Here is a 7,385-nt window from a genome sequence, read left to right as displayed (position 1 = left end):
CTGATACAGCTGTAACAGCACACCCTCCTAGGGTGGAAAAACATGATTTTGCCACCAGGCCCTATTCTGGCTATGAAAACTAAATAAAGGATCCTGGCAAAAACATGTGCTGGAAGAAGCACATCTCTGCTAGGATTTTTGCCAATACAGAAATGTGTTTCATTCTGTTTTCCTCCCTACCCCTAAGTTTCCCACCTGCTGTCTTACATATCTGGCTGACAGAACTACAGGATAAGGATCCATAGTTTCGACCTAATGCAAGAGAAACATCACTGGGTTTTGTTTTTCAAACCCTTACAGACTACTGCTGAGCACAATGGGAGCATCCAAGGCTGCTGTAGGCCATGGGGAGACCTGGGAGGGGGTTTTGTGAACCTCCCTGTGGGCCTGGAGGTAAGGCACTGAGCCTGTACCCACTCCAACCCCTCAAATGGAAAGAAGTCTCCTATCCCTGGACAACTGCTTGACTACAGATGTGGGTCCCATGGAGCAAGAAATGCAAAAAACCTTGGAGTATAAGAGGAGGCATATCCTGTCTGCATGGAGACACAAACCTCAGTGGGAGCAAGTGCATGCAGTTGAGACTATATAGATACCATAGCAGGGTTCAGACACCTTCTTCTGTGACTAATTTTATCTCCACTTGCTCTTTATATATATTTATGCATGTATATACATGTACTCACATTTTATACCTAGCTACTAATACTGCTGAGGTTTCCCTAAGGCAGCCCCTCTGTGTCCCCCTGCAGCCCAAGCAGCCAAGCTGAGACCCTCTACCACAGTGGGCTCATGGTTTCCCCTGCATACCACTCTCTCCTCATTCTGTATACTCTGGGGAGATCCTTCCCTACCCCAGTACTGCTTCCTTTATTATCTCTGCCCAGCTGTGGTTTATAAGTTGTTTAAATCTTTTCTAGGAACAGATAAAGATCGCAGTTACCCAGAATCCAAAAACACAGACAGCTTGAAATGTGGTTAGACTCTGCCCTACTTTCATTGAGTTGAGAGCAAGGCTGCTCAGAGCCAAGGTGCTTAGGGGAGATGAGAAGAGAAAGACCCATTTCAGCAAACCACCCTTTCCCCCCAGCTCAAGAAACAAACCCTAACACATCCCCCTCCAAACCTGCTGCATCTCTTCATATCACCTCTCCTCCTGGTTTGCCCTGGACTTGCAGGTAAGCAGGGCATGGAGCCATGGAACCTGGGAGAGATGCCGTTCTGCACTGCAACACTTGGCACAGGACCAGGCATGTCCCCAAGCTGAGAGAGGTGCAAGGGATTCACTAAATCATGGCCTTGAGGATGGCAATGCAGGGTGTGCTGCAGATTAAAAACAAGATGTGTTGGTAGAGTTTTTAGTATTCACATGCTCACTAACAGCTTTTCCCCAGAGCAAGTTGCTTCCTAAGCTGGGGGAGCTGCAGAAATTGAAGTGCTGCCTGGGACTTCCCTCCTGCAAAAAATCCCCTCCCTGGGAAGTCCACACTGGGTTTCAGAGCTGCTGTGTGGCTGTGCCTCCAAGGTGAGCTGGCTCTCTTGCACTCTCAGGCCCCTCTTACAGCAATATTTCCAGAGATCTACAGTGATCTAGGAAGGAATACTGCTGAATAAATGCCAGGATTTTTTTTTCCCTCTCTTGAGTGGTGCCAGCTCACAGGACCAACCTGCACACAAGGATGTGTGTTTCCTGCACCTGTTTTGCCTGTGGTCTGATTCTGATAACCCTGGGCTTTTCTCACAAGCTCTGATGGTGTTCAGAGGAGACAGGATTCAGGCAGGAGAAAATACCTTGCAGATACATACCTCCAGCTCTATGACTTTCTCCAAGAATATTTGCTGAATGATTCCACTGATATTCCTGGTGGAATATATGGAGCAGTACACAGACAAGCCACTTGCAGACACTAATATTTAATTTCAAGGGTATTACTTAACCCTGCTTGGAAGGGCTTGTATTAAAGCAAGGATCAGGGCAGCACAGGGGCATTTTTGCTAGTGCCCTCATTAGAGGTAGCAACAGTGAGGTGTTTCAGGGGAAGGGTTTGCTGCAGTCAAAGCCATAAACAGATGCTGAAGAAGGTTTCATCTGAAAGATAGTATAGTCCATGATCATTATGATATATAGTAATGCCATTTACAGGGGCTGACTTGAACAGCCTTGGAGGGAAGCATGAAAAAATGCCAGCAAACACATTAGGATCTCCTGCAAGAAGTTTTTTTATCCTATTGAAAAGCTTTGTTAGAAAGAATGACGAGAATGGTAATAATAAGGCACTATAATTATACCTGATCCTTCTATAATCTCTCTCTCTGCAGAGTTCAGGAGCACTTTACTGCTATTATTGGATTTGAACAGTCCCATCTGGATAACATACGACTGATTTGTTTGCATGGCTTATTTTAGGTATCTCAGCATGTACATTAGAGTTGCCTTCATATCTGGTTGATTCCCTGCACAGTCTGGAAGAGCAGGAAAAGATCTGCATCTCACGTTCTCCACCACCCCATTCTCCCATCCCAATGCCTTAGAGAACTCCTTACAGAAGACCAAGGATAAAAGGAACCATCAGTCCTTACTAACTCAGTACTGCAGAATGTGTAACTGTAGTACTGAAGTACTTACAACATGAAGGCTAGATACTACCAAGAACGCCTGGATTTGCACCTGTATTGTTCTAGGCTTAAGATTCCATGGATTCCTAAACAACTCAAGAAGCACTGAAAAGTCTAGCAGCAAGGACCTGGCAAATACCTCATGCTCTGTGATCAGCATAGCTGCTACCTGATCCTTTTAAACAAATGGATGAACTGCGTGTTTCCAGCAGACACAGAACCAGGGAAAGCGTGAAGAGCGCTCACGCCTTTCTGAATTTAGCATTCCTTGCAGCACCATCTCAGTTATAGAGATGCTTCACCATGCCATTTAATGAGCAACCATCAGTGTCACAAACCTTGTTGTCCCCTTGCAGGAGCTCTTGAGTGTGAAGCTGGGCACTTCCTACTTTCTTTTACCATAGCCAGGAGAAATGAGACATAAATGAAAATAATTCAGACCATACTTAAAAGCCCTACATAAAAATGAGATTTAAAAAAAAATAAAAGCACAATACAAAAACTATGGTTCACATGATGGACAGTTTTCAGTCTGAAATTCACAGCAATTTGACACTATTTTGCAGTTCAAGGAGGGAATGTCCCTTTCAGACTGAATCACCATTAAACAAGCACGAGTTGCCTGACCCTTTTTTCCTCTCACCACTTTTTAGGGATTTTTTTTTCTCCTGTGAACTGAAGAAGGGTTTTCTCCTGCATACTTTACACATCCCATCTGGCTTCATTGACAAGGACAGATGAAGTTTCCAGTGTCTGCCCATCCATAAGGCTGTGGGACATCTTGTTGAGGCGTTTAAGAGGACCCATTAGCTCTGTCTAGTTTTCCCCTACTTAATTTTTGGAGTATTATATCCAGTCTCCTCACTTTCATTCTCTTAGATTCTTCAGAGCCGTCTCTGTCAATTTGTTTACTTCTAGTTTATTTTTAAAAGACAAACCCCCAATGGACATAAGCTCTCAAGTCCCTTTTGAAAATGCTGTCTTCTCTGTAAGTGCTTTGTTTGTGATCCGCTCCAATCCTTTAGGCTATTGTTTACAAGCTGGAAGGCATCTGCACTTGGGCTAATCATGCCGAATGCCAGCAATTCCCCCAGCATGATTTGTTGCACAAGCCAGTGGGAGCAGGGTTTGTTTTGATTATGTTTAGTGTGGAAAACCCACATTTTGCTCACATCAGCCTGACAAAACAGGGAGGCCTAATCCAAAATCTTCAGAGAAGAACAATAATCTGGTCATTGATTTCAGTGGCATCTGGGACCAGCTCAAAGACTGAGAGCTCTGATGGCAAGGGTGGTGTCTTGGGAAAGCAGGTAGCCCAGGAAGCAAAGATATTTAAAAGTATATGCAAGTCATTTGCTCTGGGATGGATGAACCTAGAAGCTGCCACTGTTTTGCTTCTCAAAGCTCTGCAGCTCCTTTCTGACATGCAGTTTGTCAGGCTGGGAGCCCCCAGCTCTGCTCCAACCAGCCATCACCTCGGGCTGATGCTGGCCTCCCCCAGTGCCCTCAGCTGACAATTCAGGCTCCTTCACTCATTCTGAATGATTGTGATGTTTTTATCCTCAGCCTGTGCTGATGTTTGCCTCCAGGCATCAGATGGGTGTCCCAATTTTTCTGCTCGTAAAAGCTAGGAAGAAGCGCCTGAGGGCTGCTCCCTTTGGGGCTGCCATCAGGCTGCTGGGGCACTCAACTGCACTGCAGGAGTGGGTGTACAGGTCTGCCAGGTGCAAACCCCCTCTGTCTCAAGAGGCCCAGCACAGGTTCTGGGAGCTCAGCACAGCTGTCCCTCACCAAGCCACCAGCTCAGCTGGCCTGGGCTATCCCCTGTGCTGCTGAGCCTCAGGCTGAGCCTAGGCTGGCCTGTTCCCACATTCCTGCCATAGCAGAGGTCTGCCCTACAAGGCACAGAACTCAAAGCTCCACCTGAATTCTTGCCTCTCCCTTATTTCCCGACTCTGCTTTTCTTCTTCCAGAGGTGCTCCATCAATCACCATAAATCCCTTTTTGCACACACACAGGGGTTAGCCTCGCTGGTGAACTGTGGCAGAGATTTCCAGAGCTTAAGCTACTATATGTCACACAAAGAAACATCTCCTTTTGAGTCTTGAACTTGAATATTTAATCAGACACCACCCTGAATTTTTAAGAAAACATATGGTCACCTACTCCATGGCTCCATGCATTTAGGCTTTACAGATCTCTGCTGCAGACCTCAGCCATCTCTTTTCTGGCTGAAGAGTCCTACTATTGAGCCAGCCCTTGCACGGGAAGCGTTTGGAAGTACTTTGCTTTGCCTGAATCAAAACCTCAGTTCCACTAGCTCCAGCTGAGATCAGAAGGCAGCAGGAGCCTGCCAAGACCCAGGCAGCTCTGCAGGAAGGCATCGGGAGTTTCAGAGCAACTCTGTCACATCTCCCTCTCCCTCTGACACCTGCTTTCTCTCTGAAGACTGCCCTCAGTAGCCTGGCCTTTGCACCAGGGAATGGCGCGGGGCAGGGAGAAAGTTCCAGTGTGTTCGGTTTTAACTGTACAGATGCCAACATCTAAGGAACTGGGGCAAAACTAACTCAATCAGACAAAGCCATCACATTCCCCTAACCAAGGTGTGTTGTAAATTAAGGGGTTTATCACAGTTAAACACTAATAACACAAGTACACATTTTCAGAGGGACATCAGGGTAAGGGTCAAAACTGAGATCCAGCTGTGTGTACACAGGCTTTATTTTGAAGCTTGACTACCTAAGAAGAGTTCATTTCCCAATCACTGAGGATGACCAAATGTTAATACATTTTTAAAGTGTTTTTGCACAAACTTGTGTTTTGGTGAATCCTGATTCCTAACGACATACAGACCCTTATGTCAGAGGTAATCAAGTATTATTACAAGAGCTGATGGCTGTGGGGCCCCTCCTGAGCACACACATGGGTACATATGGAAGTTATTAGCAAGTTTCAGTGAAGAATTTCGGGAAATTAACCCTGAGGGCCCCAGAGCACTATCAACAGACAGCTCGTTGGGAGCAGACAAAGAGCAGTTTCCTGCTGGATGCCTGCAGCATATTGGGACTGAAATCCAGGCCCTTCGCAGCATGGTAGAGGAAGCCCCTCTTGCAAGCACTAAACTTTTCAACTTCTGCTGTTAGGAAGAACACTTGAAAAAAACCATCTGCAAAGCCTGTGTAAGTTTCCTCGACAAACTGAAATGAGGCAGCTGGAGAAATGTATAACATAACATATAAAAATGCAAACAATTTTCTTCTATTCCCCAAATGGTGCTCAAGAGGTTGTGAGGAAGTTTGCAATTTCTTTTTAAGTCCCCTTAGGAGCCACCAAAAGAAACATTTGGATACAGACCACCAGGAGCTACTCCTACGTGACAGAGGGACTGGTTCAGAGGCAGGGTCATTAAAGTGAACATCTCCCACTCTAATGAAAGCAGCAGGATAGTGTTACCCCATGGAAGTAAATTCTTATGGTTTTGCTTTGCACATCTTTTTTCTCAAGAGCTGAAAGAAAAAGGTTTCTCTTCCAACATCCAAGCAGAGAATGAAGGACTCTAATGCTTACCTCAGCCAGCGCACTTTTTACTTTCCTGTTCTTTCTACATTGATTTCCTTTCTCGCACCAATCCTGATCTGCAGAATGACCTCTCCTTGGGAATAATGAGGATACTCACACATGATGTGCTTTCAACTTCCACAATATAACAATGCTTGGCAGTAATTCACTGCTTTTCATCCACAGATCTCAAATCAATTTGCTGCAGCCCTGCATGGAATTGACTTACTTGTAAGATGGAGACAAGTGCTTGCTGTGCAATTAAAAAAAAAAAAAAGGAACAAAATAAAGTAGACTTTATTAAAATCCAAACAATTTCCTTCTCCATGGTGTGATTTTCCTAAAGAGCAATCCAGGCTGCAAATAGTGCTCTTCTGCAGCCCCCAGCTATATAACCCAAGATGTTCATTTGTGGCCAAATGAGAGCAGTTCACAGCCAGGTCAGAGCAATACTGTTAGAAAGCTCTTCCCTCAGCGAGGTATGACCATGGCCAGAAAACAGAAGCATTCCTCTGCACGGTTCTAAACATGGAAGAAATTATACTGCTCCTCCAGCCCCTTGAAAGGAAGGCAGGAAGGCAGCCAAGGCACCTCAGCAGACACCCTCAAGAAAGAAAAGGATCAAGGGGTGGACATGAAGCCTGGGCCAGCAGATCCAGTCCCACACCTCCATGGCACAGAGGCAGGGCAGCTGTGTGGCTGCAGGGACTCTACCCAAGAGCCCAGGAACGGTCCCAGAGGTGCCCAGAGCCACCTGAGATGCTGGCAACAAGCAACGCTATGCCCATGTATCAGCCAGCCCAGGGCACACAAACCCTGCAGAAATGAACAATCCCAGCTCCTGCTTTTGCACTGGGCTGAGAGATGCAGTAGCCACAGGGCCACCAAGCTGCCTCTGGTCTCCCTTCATCTGGAAGGAGCAGGCAGCAAGGAAAAGATCACCACTTCCCTGACACTTATCAAACTACCTTGGTTCATAGGCCTATGCCCTGAGACAGGTGGCCAGGCACCTCACTGCCAGCAGAGCAACAGAGCCCTCCAGAGAATAATTCAGAGTGTCTAAGTTAGGCTCCTGTGATGAATCACAGCCTGTATTTCTCTCTGTGCTGACCACACACTTTAGTTCCTCAGATAAAACAGCTGAAGACAACAGAGCAAATTCAGAGTACTCTCTCCCTGTTCAGCTTTCTCCTTCCATACAGCCTGAAGAG

The sequence above is a fragment of the Catharus ustulatus genome, chromosome 4 (genome assembly GCF_009819885.2).
Source record: "Catharus ustulatus isolate bCatUst1 chromosome 4, bCatUst1.pri.v2, whole genome shotgun sequence".
Classification (NCBI taxonomy): Eukaryota; Metazoa; Chordata; class Aves; order Passeriformes; family Turdidae; genus Catharus; species Catharus ustulatus.
Note: the sequence above shows the minus strand (reverse complement) of the source record.